At 41.9% G+C, this 23513-nt stretch overlaps 1 protein-coding gene across 20 annotated transcripts in view; it reads left to right on the forward strand.

Moving 5' to 3' along the window:
• Positions 1-23513, forward strand: part of LOC122998026 (uncharacterized protein C2orf16-like) — a 177909-nt gene that overhangs the window by 3104 nt on the left and 151292 nt on the right. For all 20 annotated transcript variants that reach the window (XR_006407322.1, XR_006407324.1, XR_006407319.1 and 17 more), the window contains one exon: positions 5696-5764. The gene's annotated coding sequence lies outside the window, so the exon portion shown is untranslated. The remainder of the gene's footprint in view (positions 1-5695; positions 5765-23513) is intronic.

Raw genomic sequence — 23513 nt, forward strand, 5'->3', positions numbered from 1 at the left:
ATTTTTCCCGGGTTTCTCCTGTATTTCAAGGTCATCTCTCAGCGCCCTCCCGTTTTGTTGTTTCTCGCAGGAAACTCCCGTAATTTGCATGTCCCTTATTATAAATAATCGTCATACACGGATCCATGAGTTTTGTATGTTTTTCTGACGTTACCCAAGTTGCCAGATCATCTATGAAACACAATCTACCCGCACAATCAAAACACACTACATACAATTTCAACCCATCTGTCCCCGCAACCTGGCAATCCACAACCCGTTTCTAGGGGCGTATGTGCAGCTGCTCTCTGCGCAGGCAGGCGAGCTAGCTAACTTATCGGTTGTCAAAATGTCAGGGCAGGACGGCGTTCAATAAGCCTTTTTAGTACATACATTTTTAGAGTGGTTTCAAAGAGGGCTGTGAGAAAGATGGTGTAGTCTTCCTCAGCAGTGTTAGCAGGGTGTATGAGTGATTATGATTGTGCAGGTGTATGTATTTTTGCTGTTGGAATACTCATGCATACTGTAAAGTTTCACAATTGCAGCTTTTACCATTGATTATATAGCATATAACAGGGCATGTGTGATTGGGGAGTTGATACTGCAATGATGGTTAATCAGTCATAAAATAATTGGGCACAGCAACATTAGTGCTAAGGGTCCATAATTGCATATTGTGTAAACAAAATATACATATTGTGTTAAATTACTGCTGTGGACATGCAGAACACCAGTGTAACTGTTCTAAATTCTGGCCACAAAGGGTTTCAGCGGTATTGAAACAATTTCTGTGGTTAATGTTAGTGGATGTATGTGTGAAAGGGCCACCGGGTTTTGGCAAAAAGGCATTTTAGAGTGCAAGCGGCAGTCTGGCAGGACTGTTCTTCAGAAATGTGTCAGCACACTGCAGTCTCGATTTTTAAGATGGCTGTGAAGCTAAGTAGATTACAGGCTTTTTACTGCAGTAGCAGGATGGGAAAAATTATGGTGAGAACTGTAATGGGAAAAAGAATTAGACAAGATAAAAGTCTCAAGATGGTGGGAGAGTGCAAGTGAGAGCGAGCGAGAGAGAAACACTCCTTTACGTCGTTAATCTGGTCTGCCCCTCCCCCCTCTGTTTCAATTAAGAAAATTACTTTTTAGTTCAATTAACAATAATTCACGCTTAACTGAATAAAGTTTATTACACAATCAAGGCGACAACAGAGCAAGTGAAAGGGACACACGCACACGCTTACACTCACACACACACACAGGAGCTCCTTGTAGCGGGTGTCAGCGGGCTTTGGTGAACCGTGGCAGGATGCTGGTGAGGGCCTGGTGCTGGAGGTCGGGGGCGGACATTGTTGTTAAGGGATCTTACTTAGGGAGAAATGTGTCATCACATCCTTAGATGGAGGGGCCTCTCTATCCCTTATCCTTGGCCTCAGGCAGCAGCTTGCATCACAGCGATTAGCTCCTAAACACAGACAATAACACTAGCAGCCACATCGTCATAATCGCCATTATCCACCCCGCCACCATCACCAGAAAACATGGCAGGGACTCATTTCTGGAAGCTTCCGCCCTCTTTTATGCAACTACAGATGAGCTGTCTGCCCATAAACATTTGGGAAAACAAAATAGCGCGGCATATAAATTGTCCTCTTTTACATTTTCATACCAACAATAAGGTGTTCTTTGCTTCAGCCGTGGTTCATCCTCCTTTGTTCCCCAACCCTCCTTCCCTCCCCTCTCTTCCCCTTCTCCCCCCCCCGAAATGATTTACACTGCTACAATTATTGGGTAATCTCCACTGTCATTACTCTTAACATCTGCTCTGTCACAATGCTAAGGGCTTTTGGCTGTGCTGGGCGACAGTTACTCTATGTGCTTACAGTCCTGTGATGCAGACAGAACCCCCCCCCCCCCCCATTGCCTTATTTTCTTTATGTGCTATCTGCATTAGAGTGATGAAATGGCTTTTATATGAGTGGGAGCAGTATGGTGGAATAATTTGCTTGTGTGTGTGAGTGAGAGAAAAGAAGAGGATGTGCATCTGATCGGTGATGTAGGTAGAGTTTTAGACTTCGCTGACAGGCACTGCTGAGATTTCAAGAGGTCACAGATCAGCCGATGATCTTGAAAGTCAAGAAGGATCAGCGGAGGGGAACGCTTTCATTACCAAATCTTAAAGCTACTGATATTATTTTTCCATTTGAAACTGACAACCCTACCACCCACCCTCTTGCTTTTCTCTTATGCATACGCAAGCCATTTCTTTCATGTGTTTCTGTCTGCCTCTCTGAATGAATAATAAGCAACCACCCAGCAGACAGGCAGTTAAGCAGGCTAACCTTTAGCGAGCAGGGAGAGGAACATTCAGAGATTTCCATCAGATTACCCTCTCCAGTTTCCATTGTGTGTGTTGGCCCCCTCCGTGGTATTTCTCCCCCCCCCCCTTATGCAGCAAATTGGAACCATTTGGTATTCAGATAACAGCAAACAGCTCAGATCTGCTGGAACAATAAGCGGTTTCCAACCAATCGCCCACCTGGTCTGAGCTGTGCTAAGACAGTCTTGATAGTCGTCAGTTCTTTCACCACCGCTCAGTTGCCAGTGTGGGTTTTTTTTTTCCTTTTTCCAACAGCTAGCGTTTCTAAAGCCTCCCTTCTGATTCTGGTTTTACCTCCCTCTCTCCTCACTGCTGATTGACCTTCAGCTTCTTCACAAATCAGATCTCACTCAGGAGTACCATACAAGATAAATTCAGTCTAGTGGATGTCACAACCTGGCGACTGTAACGACTTTAGTCCTGTCTGCGGCGGTTGTGTACGCACCGAAGCAGTTGTCTGTGAGTGTGTATACTTTATGCTTCACCCCAATGAGAGGATTGTAATGACATGGGTCCAATACTGTGTGATTGAGATGGATGACCTGTTTTATTATCTGTGTTTTGTATGTATGTGTATGTGTGCATATACTCCCCGAGTGCTGAGGGAACACATTGTGACCCTAGTTGTGTTTGGCCACCAGAGGCCATGCTGGCAAAGGCTGAAATGATGATTAAGGACAGGGGGGCTGGATGGGAAAATGTGGATTAATGAAGCTCAGATAGAATTAATAGCCATGACATCCCACAACAGCGGAGACGCTAAATGAGAATATGTCGTGGGTCCACTGGAGTCTCAACGCTTGTTCGCTTTCAAGGTGATGGTAGGAGTAAAGAAGGAAAAGTTGCAACTCTCGACTGACTTACCTCACTTGTCCTGTCTTGACAACAGAAAAAATAAAAGCTGCATTTCTCGCAGGAGGAGAATATAGTTTTGTTTGTCCCAGCTCAGTAGCCCAAGGAGTTATATTCATACAGTATTTGATGGTTCTGCAGCGCACGATTTCTCTTCCAATGTTCATTACCCATGCATGAAACAGTGTGCCCTTTATGTGGAGATGCAGAAAATGTGGGTGCTGAGGTTGGGTTAGTGGATGGGTGTGTAGAGCATCTAAAAATCTGTAACCATAAGCTTCACCTTACTTTAAAGGTAACGGTATTATTACTTCATCAGTGAGATGTATTTTCTTTTAAAATGGCATGATTGGACAGGACATTTGACAGTGAGGTGTTGGTGTTATGTGCGAGTGTTATGGAACAAGCGGCAACTACCTAGTACCTTAAAGTGCAATGCCACCAATGGCAGCTAGATGCTGGCTCCAAAAAGTCCCTGGCTCCAATTGACTTCCATTCAAAAAGTGCCAACTTCTTTCTAGAAATACTAAGTCAATAATTTTTTTCAACAAGTCATTCTAGTCTCAATCCCTAAATATGTGCTCTTTAATATGTATCTGGTGGTCATTTTGGAAATTATTGCTCCGTTGATAAGTTTTGAAGACTTATGGTGGACTTTGATGTCTGCAGTTAGGACATTGATTGATGGTTCAATTGAAAGAATAAACAGTGATTTTTCTCCAGACACGCAGTTCTGTTTGTGGTTAAGGAGTTACACTAGCAAGACCCTCACAGGATCTTCCGTGGCAGAAAAACACGTTACACGAACCTTCAGAACCTCCTGCAGTTTAAACTGGACTAACGAAACACTTTTAGTGCTGACTGACTCTAACACACTCACTAAAAACAGACTTAAAGACACTTGCTACTCTAGCAACATTAAGGCTACAAACATCCCATAATGCAACACTCTGTGTAGAAGTTGGTTTTACACTGGTACTTTATCCATTCAAAAAGAATATCTGATGTTGTGAACACCTAATTGTCTAGACCCCAAATATAAAACAACTTCACTTTTCCAGACGTATTTCCAGGAAAAAACCCCCGCCTTATATTTGGACCAATACGGTTAACTTTTCGAACGCATTTATTCCTGTAGTAGTCTATTCTTTAAAGCCTCTGTAGTCTTAATGTTTATCTTTATTCCAGTGTTGTCATTAAGAGGCTGACTCTGCAGCAGGAATATTGGTCAGCATTCAGCAGGCACGTCTTTCAGCACATCATTCTTTCTGTCAAGCCTGAGAGAATAACAAATGTCCCATCACTTGAGCTGCTCACTCAGTGGTGAAGCGGTGATCAGCTTGACTCTGCGGTGGGCATGAAGTGATTGCATTACTGTTGTAATGCGGTAACTGTGGTAACCGCGGCAGCTCTACTACTAACCATGAATGCAACATTGTCGCAGACTTTTTGAAAACAAAACCACTTCCATGCATTTCCACAGACGTTTCAATATATACAGGAAATTAGGGAAAAACTGTAAAAGAGTAATATTGTTACTTTTCAGCGGCTAACATGCTTGTCTCTCAGGTGCACAGATGTTTTTAGCAGCAGCTGCAAAGAGTACAGATTCAACCCCCTGAAGTTTTAGTTTGGCTGTTTGAGGATAACAGTTGCTGGACCAACATGTCTTCTCTTTGATTTCACCACCTGGTTCGTTGTTCAGTTGGTGGTCTTTCACTTCTACCTCCTGCGGGCTACAAACATCCCAGCTTGTGTGTGCGCACCCACACACCCACACACACACACACACACACACACACACGCACACACACACATACATACATACATACATACACACATACAGTGGACACCTTATTAGCATGTTAAGTCAGGAACTGGAGAATGTTTTAGCTCCAGGTGGTGATCACTCATTAATGTCTGATCAGTTCTGCAGGTAAATGTTTACCTCAGACTGGTTAGACATCACTGGAGCCTGAAGGCTAAGGATCATTAAGTCCTCACTGGAAGTTTTTGTAATAGTTTGTAACTATTTGTAACTGTGGTGAGACATAATTTGTTTCTTTAAGAACTGGAAAAAGTGCAAACAAGCCAAGCTACAGTTAAGGTGTTTAAGGTAAAGGCAAAGCAGGGTCATTTGTACATGTAGTTCTTATGTTGTCAAAAAAAAAATACAGAAAATGTATAAAAGCCTTGGAAACTACAAGCCCATATTTTTTGTTATAGTAACGGGTAACATGATAGCACACCACATAGTTTGGTGGAATAGAGAGATTTAGAGAAAACACAAAAGAGGAAAGTGGGTGGGAGTTCATGAAGTTCACTCCAGAGCATCTCGCTTTCTGTGAAAACATGGGAATGTGTTTTTTTCTTATGTAAAGTCAGAGGGGAGACCACTGAGAGTGAGAGGGAAAGTCAAAGAGGGTTTGAGAGAATTACGGTTGCAATGCATCACAGTCCACTAACTTATTGTGCTTCTTTCTGATACAGAAGATCCTGTCAAACCTGGACTGATCACTTCCTCAACCAACAAAGCTGCAAGACTTCAATCAACTGAAGGTAGTGAAGTGAATGAAGGCTTTAAATATACGTTTGGAAAAAATATACAGCAACAATCAAAATTTTGGACACACACACACCATTCACTTGAATGAGAAAGTGTGTCCAAATGTTTGACTGGTACTGTAGATCATTATGAAATACCTCTAAAATGAACTCTTGATGACCCTGTCTCTATATGTAGATGTCACCATTTTTTGAACCAAAGGCTTTCATAACAAATGTAGGCCTTTTAGGTGTGACTTTGTCCCATCTCTTCTCTTAATCCCTATGCATTTTCTTTTCTCACTTTTCAAGTGGGCTTGAACTCCTTAAGTTAAAGAATGATCCCTCATTACACCACCTTACTGCTCCTGTCTTAACTGTGTAGAGCTGTGACTGGGGTTAATACTGACCCTGGGCAGGGGGAGGGAGAAAACTCTGGGAATGAGTGTAACAAGAGAGACTGAAAGGGAAACTGAGATAGTGAGCATTGACAGGATTGAGCTCTCAGGTGGGGTGTCACCCTCAGGGGAGGCAACAGTCGCTGACAAAGCTGTGTGTGTGTGTGTGTGTGTGTCACATGAGAAGGTCTTGGCAGGTGAATTTCCTCAGGTTCTCTCTTCATGAATGACGATTATTTGGTTATTGCTCATTAGAGACCTGCACAGATTCTGGGAATTTTTTTTGGATTGTAGTCATGACAAGTTGACATATGTACCACCGAAGTGGTTCAAGCAATGGTCATTGTTCCAGAAATCATGTGTAAGTCAAATGGAAAAAGTAGAAGTATAGAAAATAAATAATGATAAAGAAGTAGCTTATCCCTTCTTTACTTAAAAATCATATTTCCACCAAAACAGTAACACTAGCTTTCACTCGATAAGGAAATAAATAACTGACATTTGCCCCTTTGACCAGCTTGTTTTTTTTGACAGTAGCTTTAGTCACGCAGCAAGTGTTGTTGACTTTGTCGCTACCTTCCCATTGTGAAAGGGTGACCTTCCTCTTTCTCTCACTCTCTGTTCTGCTCAGCTCCGTACATCTGTGTCTGTTTACCAGCCTGCCTGTGTCTCCCTCAATCTGAACTGATGAGTGCAACTCACAGCTGCTCCTCTCTTGTTTCCCGCTGGTTGGGTTGTGTGTGTGGGTCTTTTGTGTGCGTGCGTGTGTGCGCGGTGTCATTGTGCTCAGCGGTGACAGCGCCACGCTCCCAAATCAAAGACGACTGGCTCTCCACCACAACACACCTCTCTTTAATTATAGAAACAAGTAAGATTTAGATAAAGGAGTAAACGTGGGTTTACAATCTATATTGATTCTACCTGTTTTTCTACATATACCTGCATGTACAAGCATGTACTTACACAACACACATCCACATCCACCTGTGTCACTTGAACCTTTTGACCCGCATTCCTCTGTTCTCTCTCCTTCATGAGTTATCTCTGTATTTTGTCAATTACTGCTGCGTCTTTAACAGAATGACACAAATCTTGTGGTTGTTTTATCATTTGTCAGGGTGGCAATAGTCTTGGCCTGTCCTGCCTCCAAAGTACAAAGATAAAGATGACAAAAGACAACAGGATTTATTTGAAGATGCATTTGAGAGAATTGATGCTCACTAGTGATGGATGATATAAACAGGAAGTGTTTGGTTTCAGGGAGGGCAGGGAGAGGAGAAAACAAAGGAGGTTAAAAACTCAATATGGCTTCAGGCGAGTATGGGATACCAGTGAGAGCATGACATCATCAGGACAGGTGCTGTTTGCTGTTGTTGTCATTGTTTGGGCGAGGGGCCATGAGTTTGTTTGACTGTCAGCCCAAACCAGTCGGACCCGTTTTGGACCCTCAGGACCACTTCTCACCTCAGGTGGCACGTGAAAGTGGAAAGATGGTACATTTGAGTTTGAAACATAATGAATAAAGGATTACCATATAGTGGCTACATAGCATGAATTCTCACTGTCTCTTTGCTCTTTTTTTTCTTTTGATTTGGGGACTTTTTTGCATTCAGGTGAATTTTTATGTATTACTACAGGTGCCAAATGGCTGTCATTGACATTGATTAAACAAATAATTTGAACGTTCAGTAACCGTGTCCTATAAATACACAAATATCCTTTAAAAGATTTTGAAGATTTTTCATTATAATCTGCACTTTTTTTAGTTGATTAAACAACATTAGAGTTGAAACAATTAGTTGATTATCTTTGGGATTTAGACTGTTAGTTGGAGAAAAAGAGCAATTTGATGATGTCAAATGGTAAAGACAATTTTAGACCAATTAAGAAAATAATATGCAGATTAATTGATAATGAAATTAATCGTTAGTAGCAGCCCTAGTCATTATTTTTGATTGTTTAGCAGCAACATTCATAGCATAGGCCTAGGTTTGACATAATTTATCAAACAAAGACAAAATCTTGATCTATAAATTTTAAAAATTGCAAAGTGCAAAAAAATTTACATTAAACGAGAGGGGCATGAATATCATGAGTGTCAAGAAAACTTTGCATCGTTGCCACCAGCTTATGAAGCGGCAGAAGTAGAACTCTGTACACAGAGTTGTTTTTCCCTCTTCCACTGCAGAGTCAAAGCTAGTGTATAAACTTCACGGTTGCTAATGTATGTGCACATACATTTGCATTCCTACAGTACATACATTCAAACAGTCGTCAGGAGACGGCTGGCTTATGTGGAGGTTTTCTAAGCCTCCTATAAATATTTCTGTGAAAACACTTTCTCCTTCAGGTAGAACTCGTCTCTGTGTTGTGTTTCCTGTCGGTGCTGGCGAAATGTTTCTTTGGTAATTCATTTGCAATTAGGAAATGTAAATCAGACATGTGCTGCTGGCATCTATCAGAGTCTGTATTTGTTTTACCTAAGGCATCTCAGATCTTTCCTTTTAATCACACGCACATGCACATTCGCACATTTGAACACGTGCACACTCTCTCTCACAACAAGGTCACCTCAGTGTATCACTTTAGAGCAGTGATTCTTAAACTTTTTCCTCATCAAGGACCCCTAAACTGACACAAATTAGACCCCCATCTGATAAGATTTTTGCTTTTAGATGTTTTATGACAGAAAGTGTATGAAACCTATGACCAAAATAGTCACACATGCTGTCATGGTGTCACTTATGGATGGAATTATATTGAAAATAAATTATTCCCCTTTTTTGCTGGGGACCCTCAGGGGACCTTGACGGGGACCCCACTTTGAGAACCACTGACTCTTTTTGCACAAGTCTAAGGAGACTTTAGAAGTACCGTACAAAATGAGAACCAAACTTTTTTATTCAGAAGGAATACAGAGTCTGCCTTGTTTCTGACTGACATATGTTCACTGTGTGTGAGAGAAGAACTGGGATCAACACTCTCTGCACATAAGGAGAGGTACAGCTGCTAGATAGCATTGCTTAGTTTGTGTGTGTGAAGTGAGGGAAAGTGTGTGGTGTGTGTGTGTGTGTGTGGGGGGGGAGTGTGGGGGGGTGGGGTGGCACAGGAATGCACACTTTCATCAGTGTGGTGGTGGTGTGTGTTTGTGTGCAAGAGGAGGCGAGTGACTTCACACAGGCGTAGTAGTAATGAAGCGTGCCAGTGTGGAGAGAGTGGAAGTTGAGTGTCAAACTGGTGAAGAGGAAGGAGGAATCTGCAACATTTGGTTTCCAGTATGTCACATTTCCACCGCATTTTAATCACCTTTATTAATGCCAAATACTGAGCATGAGAGATAAATCCTTGTTTATAAAGACTGACCAACATGACAAATGTGCAATTTTAATATTTGGACCGCGGACAAGCAACTTTTAAAAGACAGTTTTTAATATTCAGATGCCCTCCCACACGCGAAGGCACACGCTAGCCACATTTTTACACACACACACACACACACACACACACACACACACACACACACACACACACACACACAAGTTTTTGCAGCTATCCTTGTTAGGACATTGCATTGACTTCCATTCATTGTGGACAGCCTAACCCTAACCTTAACCATAACCAATTCATGCCTAACCCTAACCTTAACCTCAATTCACACACACACACACACACACACACACACACACACACACTACACACACACACACATAAACACACACACACACACACACACACACACACACAGTTTTATGCCACTGGCAACTGCCTTATTCCCACCAGCTGTCTGAATGCATAAAACCCAGGCTTGTTGTTAAGTCTGGGGCTTAAAAGCACTGCCAAAAAGAAAGCTGGGCAGGAATAACGGCATTAATTCTGTGATTTGAGCCACCACTCAGACTCAGCATTTAAAAGTGCTTAAAACTAGCAGCTGGTGTCAACAAGGTAATAAAAGCAGGCACAAGGGATCACTCTGCCCGACTCGTGTTGGGCAGCAGGACGTCCATGTTAGTTTAAACGGTAGTGATGCGGGCAGAGAGGAGACCATGGCATGGGCCACAGCCTGCCTTATTGCCAGAGAAAGAGAGGGCAGTTAGGGTAATGTGAGGTAGTAATTTGTATTTTATCAGCTTGTGTCACAGAAATATAACGTACAATAGATTGATGCTGGCACATCACGCCCTCTATGTTTAGTTTCCTGTGTTGTGTTTCCAGCTCAAGCTGTTCCTGAAATGGCTTGAGAGAGCTTTGCCAGTGACATCATTCTCACTGCAAAGTCTCCCTCCCTCCCTCCCTCCCTCTCAGGTGAAAGGTATCATTTGCCACAGCTCCTGCCAAGTCAGGAGTTGGAAAACTTTAATTTCCCTGGCTCCAGAGACGGCGCCAGAGGTTTGATGTCCATTACCCAAGCCCCGAAACAAGAGTTGACGTGGACTTGGAGTGAGCAAAGCACTCTGTGGCAACATTAGCTAACCCCAGAACCTCTGTATCATCTTTCTTGCTGTCTCTTCGACTCTTCATTTCTCCTCCCCTCCCCTCTTTGCTCTCACTTTCCCTCCCTCGTTGTCTCTCCTCTCTGAGGGCATCCTCATCAGCAAGGTTGAGATTCTTGTTAAAAAGTCAAGACTTGGCTGGACCCGGGCCACAGAGTGCATTATGATCCACCTCCTCTCCGCTACCCATTAACTTGTCCTTCATGATGTGGCAGCGGCTTGTAAACGCCTCAGCACTTCAGCGCTCGAGCTCCTCGGCTCTTAAATCCACACACCACAGTCTGTAAAACATTTTGACTGTCCTCACCACTTTGCACTGTTGTATATCCCTTTGAGAGGGAAACTCAGCCAAGTGAGCGGTTGTTGTGTATCTCAGGCACACACAGTGTGATAGAGATTAAAAACTTTAATTACATTACATTAACATTACAAATACCTTTAAGAAATTATACTTTATATGTCAGTGGTTTCCACCTCGGGGGCGGCACTCGTCTAGATATTTTTGAGGGTTGACCAGATGAAGGGATAGAAAGAAGAGAAAAAAAAGACTTAATATCAATTTTTAGCTTTTTGCTCTATAACACTGGATGCATTCACGTCTTCAGGCCACTAAAAATCATTTCAATTAAGCAGCCTGATAATGAAAAATAACTCTCAGGGTGACCTACATACAACTCCTGTCCACAATAAGGCCATAATCTGTAAGTAGACAATACTTCATTATAAGGGCTCACAATCCAGGTAGGTTGGGAATCACAGGTACTGTATGTGTGGTTGTAATATTATTCAGGAAGCTGGTTTTAAAACACAGCTTTGCAGTATTCGCACATATGAAATTTTACTTAATAGTGAGGCTGTTTTATGAAATCTACACAGAGCTGTCAGTCAAAGTGGAGGATAAGTGCAAGGTGTCCTGAAGGTTAATGGCTGAGGAAACGCTGAGCGATTTAAACACCATATGGATAGGCTCATCATCTACAAGCTGTTCAAGGTTGAACCCATCCAGAACACTGTAGGATTGAGATAATAGCCTTCTTCGCCCAACTGTTGTTAAGCTACCAATCTCCTGTCAGCTGCAAAGGAACTGATAGGCATTAGGACCCGAGACCTCGGGCAACTTTCTCTTTCTGTTTCTTTCTCTCTCTGCTCAATTTTTCCTCTTTCGTCCGTCCGTCAGTGACACAACAAGGAGGTGTTGATGACACACCTTTTCCTTTCAGACCACCATTTTCTTCCTCTTCTTCTCATTTCCTCATCATTCCCATTTCTCTTCTCTCCCTTTTACTCCTCAGACATACACATCCGTTGGAGAGTGGCTCGCCCTCAGAGCCATCTGTTTCTAGGCAGCCTGTGAGCGTTGCTGAAATATGTAGGGCCTAATTAATTCAACCAAATTGTTTTAGAATAGATTAATACAATAATGGCAGCGTATGAAAGGTTATTTCAAGTACACCACTCAGCTAATCTCATCAAAGGGTAGATTTCACTGCTCTGCACTCAGCGAACACCCACTGCCATATAGACCCCTGATATACAGAAAGACGATCTGTACGTAGCGGAGAGCTTCGCAGTGAGGGGGCTGATTTCACAATCAAAATAGAATGGCAATTATTAGAGAAAGGGTTGATTGATATTATAGATAATGGAATAAATACAAACATACAAATGAAATACAAGTGCAGGGCCTTCATAAAATCTCTCAGAGATCAATTTCATTTCAAAATGTTGTATTACACGTATTATTGTGGGTCAAAATTGCATAAGAATAACATTTAACTCATTATTTTGGAAATTGAGTGATGATGCAGCAGCTATTCTTTTAAGAAAATCCCTGAAAACTTATTCAAATTTGCATTAATATCAACATAGTATGTTTTCTAGTCTAGTGTCCTACTGTAAAAACAAAGAATGATGATAATACACAGTATGAATCTGGCTCTAATGAATGGTTTATTTTGGCTGTAAAATGACCCTCCTCATCAATATTAGTTAAAAGTGAGTTACTATTACTCTATTATGAGAACTGTGACATCGCCTGTCTAGACAGGTAATCACTAGAGTCATTTTTAGTGCTTGTCCTCATTATTTTGGTATATAACTTGTTGTATCCAGCATTTAAGGTCAAATTCTCAGTATTTGTAAAGCCTTGGAGGGAGTCAAAGCTTGTTTTTGAACCAGTAACCTTTTTACTTTTAGATTCAGGCTTCACTGCTCATACATTTAAGAAGATGGATCTGCGATTGTTTTTCTTTTGATTGTTGTTCAGCAGAACAGCTGGCGATGTTTTAAATCCTGTGACCTCTAGGAACAAAACAATAGTCACTCACTTGAAGGCACATAATAAATGATGACAACAAACTCATTATAAAGGGTTTCATTCCAAAGTGCTTGGTATCAATTTTTGGGAAAGGCAATGTTTCTTAGATTGATTATTATTTTATTTGTTGTTGTCTATTGATCCCTGAAGGAGAAATGTGACCTTGTAGGTGAAAAAACGTCTCCCCATTCGCTACACTTCACACCCTGAGATGCTATTTTTTGAGGATACGTTTTCTGTCAGCAGGGAACTTCATTAATATTTTGTAGTCCTGTCCTTGCTGCTGTCGGCCCTTATTTTGATTAATCAGGTAGAGAAAAACGGATGAATTTCACCATCAAGCCAACAACATTTTTGAAGCACAAATGTCACATTATTTAAATGGCGGGTGTCTCATTTTAGAATTGAACTCCTCATGTGCTATTCCTTTGAGACAGAGAGGCTGTGCCATCAGTCACCTGGACTAACCTCTGTGGGGAATGATACAGACAAGCAGAAGTCACAGGGCCGTTGTTCATCAAGATTAATACCAGCTCACTGTCCTCCCCAGAGAGGAAAACTAACAGATTCCCTACTTGACTTCCAGAGCCGGCTCCTATAGACGGCTCTGGTTCATTAACACGGGTATTATGGCTGAACCTCTTGCAATTAGGAATGTGTTTAAGACAGAGCCATGCACATACAAGCGCACATACACTACATATTACACTTACATTTACGTCAGTGTGTGCACATGTCTGGGTACACAATTACCCATACACCTACACCTATACACACACACACACACACAAACACACACACACACACACTGTCGCACGGTGTCGGGTGCATCTTTTAAGAGGAGGAATATGATAATGAACCTGGCTTGATAGAGTAATTAACTGGGCTAAATGGAAATCCCACGAGGTTCAGTGATAGTTAGCAGATGTTCTCTGAAATACATTAAAGACCAAACGTCTTGTGAAGGGGGAGAAAGCGAGAAAGAGCAAAAGAGAGAGGATGTTGCCACTGTAGATAAAGTTTGGGGTTTTTCAAATAAGGAGTAGAATGTGAGGTCTGAACTTAAGTGGTGTTTGTCTTTTATATGGGAACAATGTCTCTGTAGGGGGGATGAATCAGCTGATCAGAGTCATCTGTCTTACAGGAGTAACAGAGCCACTAAAAGAGAACAACCTCGAGCAAACTTTGTGTTAAATAGAGAGCTTTTATGACCAGGAGAAATTTCTGGTGATGCGGTTAGTTAAATTTGTTTTTCATTATGTCAGCTAAGCAGCATGTTTAGAGTTAGGAGCGAGCCAGTAAATGTGACCCAATAAATCTGGCACTGTACATGTTTCTGATTTAATAATATCTGTAACACACCAATATTTTTCTCAGATAGAGTAACCGTTTCCAGGAACACTGATAAATACAGGTGTGGTGGAAACAATATTTTTCTCATGGCTTCTATTTCACCATTGTTTCACATCTTTTGTAGCTGATGATTGTCCTTTTCCAAGACACTTATGTTCTATTTTAGGGCATGATTCTGATTCATAGCCACAAGCTTTTTGACTCAACAAATGTATCAGTGGTAGAGCTGAAAGCATTAAATGACACACTGTTTAAAGGTGGTCATTAACTGTGAGTCATAACTGAAAGTAAAAGTTAAAAACAAAATGTTTTTTTTCAACCTGTTTTTAACCTTTCCTGACCTCTGTCATCTTACCCTTTTGCCTTTCCAATGAGGATCACAATTGAAAAAAAAACTTGTAGCTTTGTAGTTGTATATTAGGACTGGATGATTGCAGCTTTCATTACTGTCAAATAAATCTAACTATAATCTAGGCCTTGCTTCTTTGAAATTAAGTAAAGGCCTGATAATGAGGAGGGAGTAGATGACATAAAATGACATTTCTCAGTCAGTATTGTTGAGTTTGAGGTAGTAGTAAAAAGCAAAAAATTAACATCATACTCTCTTTTGAACCATATAATGTTCAAGTATTCAGTTACAATAAATTGCTGGCTGGCTGTGTCTGATAAGCTCAATCTATATCTTGGCTGTAGCCTTCTATACAGCAATATCAGTGGCACGACCAGAGGCGGTAAAGTCGCTCTCCACAGCTAGCTAACTTGCTAAGTCACACTGAGAAGAGCCATCTGCTTCCCTGTCTGAACTTTAGAACAAAGACGCCAGGCGGTCAAAGTTTCTCTCAAACAGAGAAATGCACCCTGACTCAATCACAAGCAGACGCATACAAGGCAGAGCAGCATGAACGCATATACATACACACGCGTGCACACTCATATGCACTCCACCCACATATGCACATTTGTTTTGGACTTGTTTCCTTCTGGTCTGGAGTCTAATGGACCATCCCATTCTTAGTTCAATGGCTCATCTGAGCGAACAAATATAATTTTGGATATTTCCTCTTTTTGCTAACTCAGAAATAGTTCCCTGGAAAAAAAACAACTAAATGAGACATGTGGTAAAAAAGCATGTGCATGTGTTTGTTCTTGCAGAGAGGAACACCTGTTAATATTGAGTTTATTACTGAATTTATTCCAGTCGGTCCATGTGGTCAGTAGGTGTAAAGCAGCTGCAGGAAGTGTAATAATGACTTCCTGTTTACTCCGCCTCCTCCCTCCCACTCACCGGTTACAGCCGGCCATGTGGTCCTGCATGTACCAGCTCCATCACTAATAGACAGGCACTGGACACAAACCTATGGCTAAAACACACACCTCACCAAGTCTCACACTCACTCACGTAAGCTGATGTGATCCTCATTTGCCGTGAGTGACACGCCAGATATTTTGTGGGTGAGCTTGAACTTCCAGTGACCTCACACTTTAATGTATTGATCAATCAGTGTTCCATTAACGCCACCCCCGCCTCCTTCTAATCTAATCTTTGTTTTCTCTTTCCGACTCCTGCAGGCACATCCACACTATCACACATCAACAAAGAGCAAAAAAACCTGGAAAACCTTTTAGCCAGCCTTACTTTGACATACATAATGTGTTCCAGAGGAGTACACTTGAATCCTCTGCCAGTTTAATCTGTTTACATTAAGTGTGAAGAATGCCTGAGCATGAACCCTCCGGCCCTAACACGAGACGACAGCTGATATCAAGCTATAACACTTGGTCTGTTAGTGTTTTTCACACAGATGAAGCAGAGTGAATTATTAGCCAGGACGGTAACTGTCCATAACCTGACATGAAGAAATATTACTGACACTTTGACATTTTGTTATCTGAAACACCTAAGATGAAAACCAGAAGGCAAGTGAGTTACAGTTGTGGTCATATCTATCATAAACAGTGCAGTGTAAGCGTCACTGTCGATAAAACATAACAGTTCTGCGTGCAACATTGCACCAGCAGGCTGCCTTACAGTCTTCCTCTGTACTGATGTGGAAGTTGATATATTGCACTTCTCTCTCTGATGGTAAATCCTATTGGCTAGTACTCTCTGATAACTTGTGGCACAACACAGAGAGAAGTTCTAAATCATACAGCTAGATCTGCTGCTTTTTTTTTTATTTATTTTTTTTTTTACGACCTGACAAAGATCCAATTAAGATTGAAATGCTGTCAGCAGAGATGCTATATGTAGAGCGTTGCAGTGCAGGAACAACTGCGCATTTAGCCATCTGAGCTTGTCATGAACACAGGAATCTGCGTTTACAGGGAGTTTCTTTGGCGAGTCTTCCTACAGTAAGTCCAGCTCATAAACATAATGTTAGGGGTTAGTGAGGAGCTAGCAGTTTGGTCTCTGGGGAGCCAGAAGTATCCTAACAACCAATGCAGGCTCAGTGGAGGGTGGTTTCTCTGTGGCCCTCAGATAAGAGTGTGAATGTGTGTTTACATGTAAAGACACCTGAGGGAATCATGAAAAACCATCACATAATACTTGCATATAAGAATCAGTTCTCTTTTGTACAGTATTCATAGGATCTACAGAAACAGTCTACATGTATTATTTTGATGATTTTTATGTTTTAATTCAAACTAGTTGTCTTCAACATGGCATACAGTGGTTAGAGCTATAATTCATTTGTCAGTGTCTGACCACCCTGTGCTGCCATGGTAACCTCTTTAATAGTCCACAGAGTATGGACCTGACATCTGCCATGGTGTGCTTGCCTTGTTTGATTATTGAAAGCCCAGGCAAAGGCAAAGGCACTTTGATAAATACAGAAAATGTTCCTCTCACAAATAAATGATTGTAGCTCCCAGTTCCTTCAAATACGTGGGACATACTGCATATACTCTATATATATTTTTTAACTATTAAGTTAAATAATTTCTGCTACTTAACAATCACATTTGCTTTGTTTTTGTATCGAATGTCATTTCTGCATTTTAAATCATGGTAACTATTTGGCATAAAGCAGTTAAACCTTTTGTTGAGGTTCTAATGTAGACACGTACAGCTTCATGTTTCTCAACATATCCCAAATGACCATGAGGTTGGTTTTGTTTTATATGTTACATCTCCACCCACGTTTATATTTCCTTTCACCAAGCACAAGGGTCAACTCAGTCAAGCGCCTCTTTTAATCTGCGCAACATTCCCAGGAACAAAATCGCTTCATGCTGGTTAACCATTACCATACTCAATTAATCATTCCCCGAGCCTATATGAGAATTTCACGATGCCTGCCTCCTCCTCCTCCCCTTTTCCTCATGCCACTAGTCTTACTTCATCACATCCTTGTTGACACCCGCTGGCCGCACGGCGACAAAGCCTGCCTTTCATGTGCTCCCCAGCCGGCTCGGAAACACCGGTGTTGCAAGCCCCCCGAAGCGCCATCTGCCACCGGCCCTCTGAGCGGTTGATAAAGTTAGCATCTCCGCTTTGCATCCTCCCCTTGGATACCGACAAACAGACGCACATGGAGACAAACCTACACAAACACATACAGCACACACACACGCACACAGCACGTTTCTGCTCTAGCATATCTATGCTGAGCTGGGAGAGGAAATGACTACCTGAGTGATCTCCAACTCCTGTTCTCCCCAGAGGTAGACACAGAAAACAGGGAGAGGAGATGAGGGCAACAAGAGGGTGATGGAGGGAGGAGGATAATGGCAGCAGAGGTTGAAAGGTTGAATAATCACTTAAGGAGAAAAAGGGGGTTGTTTGATCAGGGCAGTAAGTGTTTACTCAGTGTACCCTTAGAAAAATAAATCTAAGGAATGATCTCTCAACAGATTTATATAGTTTTGTGAAGTTGCTTCAACATATGTATGCACTGTATGTATGTGTTTATACTGTATATAGTGACTTATTTCTATAATATTAATACAAATTTATCAGAGAGTGATGAAAATTAGATGTAAGAAATGTAACATAAAAGGTCTGAGACAGGTGACTGTCTGCTCTGCAAGTTTTTGCAGTTTTGTATAAACTTTCCCTGATTTCAGAAGTAATTAGAGCCTGAAAGAAATTAAATGAAACTGACAGTGGTTCACTGAACACATCTTTTCCATGGTGTTTCTTCAGCTTGGTTTCTCTGTCAAGATAGTGTGACGTTTTAATTCTGTCGCTGGATGATTTTATTGTAGGGAAATATCTCTCTGCTCTTGTTTCCAGATGGAAACGATAACGATGAGTTAAAATCCAACACTAAACTCTTACAAAGAAACCCATGGGTCTGTTTTCCCGACGAAAGGGTCAGATTTGTTCGAGTAAGTGATTTAAGTCCTCGCCTGTCAGTCAACAGATTCCGCTGAAATTGGCAGCTTTATCGGAGTACATCTTTCATAGATTAATTTAATCAGATTCTACTTTAAATGCATTTCAGCACCGCGATAACCCCAAACAAATCTATAATGACGGCTTTAGCCCCAAACTAAAACAAGCCAAAGTGTCTAATGGAGTCATCAGCCCACTCAGATTATCATCATCTGTTTAGGCTAGCTACCTCTGTGTTCCATGCTCCTGCACACACACACACACACACACACACAAACACACACACACACACACACACGCATGCATATCCCTCAGATTCCCAACTACAAGGAGCAAAGAAGCGTCAGGAGATGTTTAATTAAGACAACAGATCAATTAACAGCTCAATTAGCCTGGCTAATTAGGGGCTCAGTTGGAACAAAAGCTCGCTCTCCTCTGCTCTCTCTTTCTCTCGGTGTCTCTCTCCTCTCTCTCTCTCTCTCACGCACGCGCACACGTGCACACCCGTACACCCACATCCTCTCACAGGGTTTGAGCGCAGGACATGGTTGCCGCTAAACCTCGCTACAGACCAAATAATCCTACTTAATCGTCAGTCCAGATTTTGGCTGAAAATTGCCTGGAAGGGAGGATAGGAGCAGGAATTCTCTCTCCCGCTCGGTTTTATCTTTGAATCCAGGACACTGGTGATTTCAGAGGACTAATTGAAGTTACAGTAGCCTGGAGGTTGGGGCGCATTTTAGTTAAGCTGTTTTTTTTTTTTTTTTTCAACAGCATCAGGGATTACATCATCAACACATATGTTCAGATGTTTGAACCGATGCACGTACACATTCATAAACTCACACGAGTAAAAGTCATTTTCACATTATTCACCTCCTCAGTGCTGCTCAGAAATGTTTTTGTGCGTGTGTGTACAGAAGCCATGTTGCCAGGTGTACCTGGACTTCCTCTGTGTATTAGGTCTTTTGGGGGTGGTGGTGGGGACACTGCCGACGTTTACATGCCTCTGAGTCTACATGTATTTGGCAGAAGCTCACCCTCTGGACCCCCGTGCACAGTCAATTAGGAGAATTATGCTAGTAGGTACACAGCTCCATTATTGTGTGTGTGTGTTAGAGAGAGACACAGGGAGAAGATGTGTTTCAATTCAAACAGTTTTAAACTAATTTCCAAAAAGTCAGCAGAAGAAAAAATCAGTCATCAAAAATATCAAAATAAATCAGTGTCTCTTTGAATTTGTCTTATGGCTGTAACAAGATCATATGATTATGATTAAAATTGCACCTGTAACCTACTATAATGCTGTCAAATAAAGGTGTTTCCTTTCTGCTTTCCACCTAGTATGACATTTGATATATTTGTGAATTAATTTCTACTTTGCTTACGCATACTATGCACTGTTTTAGTCTGCTGCCTATTTCAGTTTTTGTCGTTTGGGCATCTGGTAACATAGGATATCAGAAATATGGTGATGCTATATCAGGAAGGAGAAGAAGCAGCATTATTTTTGAAAAATGTGTTTCCACCACCCTTTATCACATCGCCATTATATGTATTTCTATTTCAGTTGGACCTAAAACAGTTTTTTGATATTTAGATCTTCTGCCTTTATGTTTTTAACATTTTTGTGCATTTTTTAAAGCACAAATTCAAAATGTGCATAAAAGCAGGTGGATGGAAACATACTTGGAGAGACTGACAGACAAGAGGGGGTGTGTTTGTTCGTGTTGATGGTGGGTAGTGTAACCTCTGATGAGTCCGAGATAGATGTCCTCATCTGCCCTTCCCCTGCTGTCCCTGGGGTGTTTGTCTGTGCGTATTTGTGTGTGTACAAGGTAGTATGCATGCATATGCACTTGTGTGTGTGTGTGTGTGTGTGTGTGCGTGTGCGTGTGTGCCTGAGTGTGTCAAGCAGGGTTCAGATGCCCGGTCACCCCATATATCTCCAATGTAGCAGACAGGTCTGGGGTTCTGTTGCTGATGCACTGTCTGCTCTCATTACTGAGCAGGCCCAGGAGCAGGCCCAGACACACACACACACACACACACACACACACATACACACGCACACATGCGCACGCACACACGGTCTTGCTGGGACAATTAAATATGGCTGGGAACTCTGGAAGAATCAGCCTAAAGTGAAGGAGACGGCTGGAAAACATGCTCGGGCTGATGCATGTACCTTCCCAGTACAGCCAGGATTCATACACACCCCCATTACCACACTGACACACACGCACACACACACACACACATATACACACACACAAAACCACAATGGGACACACTGTGCAAGTCTTGTGACAGGATGACTGACAGAAGGACAGGCTGTTGCCACATGACTTCCTCTCTCTCTCTGCACACACACACACACACACACACACACACACATACACTTACTACCCTATGTTCCAGTGTTAATAAATTGTGTCCCAGCAGCTGTGTGCTCTGACTGCACCCTCCGTCTGCTGTGTGATCTGATCTGGCGATGACGTCCAGTAGGCACTGACTCTCCTCCTTCCTGTTTCTCTTCCACTTACTGTCCATCTGAACCTGCTATCCAAGTAACACAACCCGCACTTTGAGTACGCAGTTAGCTCTGTGAATGGAGTCCTACCAGTTACTGAAAAAAAAAACCATTAATGCAGAGAATTGGGGAATTTTATACTTGAGTGCTGTACTTAAGTTTTCTGGCAGCTTCATGAAAGTTCTTCATTCGCTGCTGTCTGCCTCGATATGTAAATTCCTCCCACACATATACATGTCATACATTACCTGTCTCTTAGGATATTGACCTCTGGTCTTTGTTAAATATGAAGGGCATGTAAACACACACATAATCCAAGGAGTACGTGACCCTGCTTGACCAGGTCTCCCTTACAAAAGAGATTTCCAATCTCAAGTGGGACTTTCCAGGTTAAAGAAAGGTTAAATAAAACCCTAATAGTGGAAAGGGCACTTAGAGCAAAAGCGCTGTATGTATATCTCATTAAACTTTGTGTAGTCTGTGTGTGTGTGTGTGTGTATGTGTGTGCGTGTGTGTGTGTGTATGTGTGTGTGTGACCGGTTGGCCTTAGAAGACTGATAGGAGGAATCTTGCTGTTACCAGAAATAGGTCACTTATTATCCCTTTAGGCTACCATGCAGCTCTGCTCAATCACTTCTTTACATTCTTAGCATTCTCATTCTCTCTTCTTTTATTTATTTATATATATATATATATATATATATATAGACAGAGAGAGAGAAAAGAGAAGAGAGAGACATCGAGAGCAAAGCAGCGCAGCCAGCCAGAGGAAGATTCCAGCAGTGGGTAATTGGCCTTAAGCCATTCCTCTGGCCTGCTGCTCTCTGAATAATGCATGGTCTTTTTAATGAAGCCCCTTTTTGTTGTCTTTTTACTTCTCTAGGATGTAGGGTAAAATTAGCATACTCCTGTGTCTGCATCTTAATGAGGGTTTGGTTACTAAGGCTTGGTTGTGCTCAGAGCTACACCCATTCTCACTGATCTTAGTTTAAAGGTAAGATAAGGATAGCCCTGAAAAGAATTCCACGCTGCCGGTTGATGTAGACAATGTGGCATCATCAAAGTCCTTTCAAATTGATGAAGGAAATGTAGTTGCATACTGCTTTGTCTTGTGATGCAGTTATACAGGAAGTCTGAAGTTCAGGCCACAGGTGGCTATTACTTATAACCTTTCTTTTATAAGCATTTCATGTCATTTCTTTCTTGGTTTTAATATTCCCACTGCAGCAAATCTCTGCAGCATACAGTACGTGAATGCCCCAAAGTACTTGCACGTGAACATTTTCACGAGGCTTACAGTAAGACCCTCTCACCGCTGTCCAGACCTGAGAGTGCTGTTCTTTTGCTCCAGACATACTGGAGTCTGGAGTGTTTGAGCCTGTCCTTGAGAGGGGCAGGAGAGCATTCCTCAATCATTGGGGCATGTACAACAGTTCCCTAATCCTACTGTAGACCCCCTTTCATCTACAGGCTAATGCTTTGTGAAGCACTGAGCTGTGATCAGGCCCAGCCCTGGAGAAACGGTGGAGCTGAGCAGGTCAAAGGGGGCAGAGGAGAGAGGAAAAAAAAAAAAAAAAAAAAGGAGCGAGAAGTTGGAAACTGTAAGCAGGGCAATTTAAAAACTGTTCTGTTTGTCATATAGTTTTGATAGTAATGAAGATGGAAGCGTCTGTATCCTCTCTTGGTGATCTCACAATGGTTGATGGTTATGTGACATGCAGCGTAGGATGGAGATGGATGAACAATGGAGGCCTCATAGTGTGTGTGAAAATTGATTTGTGAATCATGAAACAGTAATTTCTCAGGTTTCTTCGTCTTTAGGATGAAGATGACAAATTACATTCTCTACACAAGCAATATTTGGCTGCTGATTTGTTGGTATTTACTGTAGACGTATAAGCAGCAGCTGAATGATTTTTACAACATCTGCCTTCATTTGTCCAGGCCATCAAGTCACCAGCCTCACAAATGATACTTGTTTCTGGCATTTCTTTATTGACTGATTTATCACGAACTGAGAGGAGTGGCAAGTCAAGGATATCACGGATGACAACAACAATTCTGGCCTAACAAACCGCACTTGGCTCAGATTCTGTTTTTCTCCAGAGTTGCCTGGATAATTAACCTGTACATTAACTTCCCAGCTGATAGGAAACTGCATGTGGATATGAGCTCAGTGAGTCATGGAGATTGATCCTGAGTGTGATGGGATGGCAGAGGCAGGAAGCCTCACGGTTTGGCAGACTCTGCCATACCTGTCAATTCTCACATTCTGTTCAGTCTACCAAGTTCAGAGAGAGTCTCATTTCCTAGTTTGGCTCGAGAAGGAGTTTG

Source organism: Thunnus albacares, chromosome 15, assembly GCF_914725855.1.
Source record: "Thunnus albacares chromosome 15, fThuAlb1.1, whole genome shotgun sequence".
Taxonomy (NCBI): Eukaryota; Metazoa; Chordata; class Actinopteri; order Scombriformes; family Scombridae; genus Thunnus; species Thunnus albacares.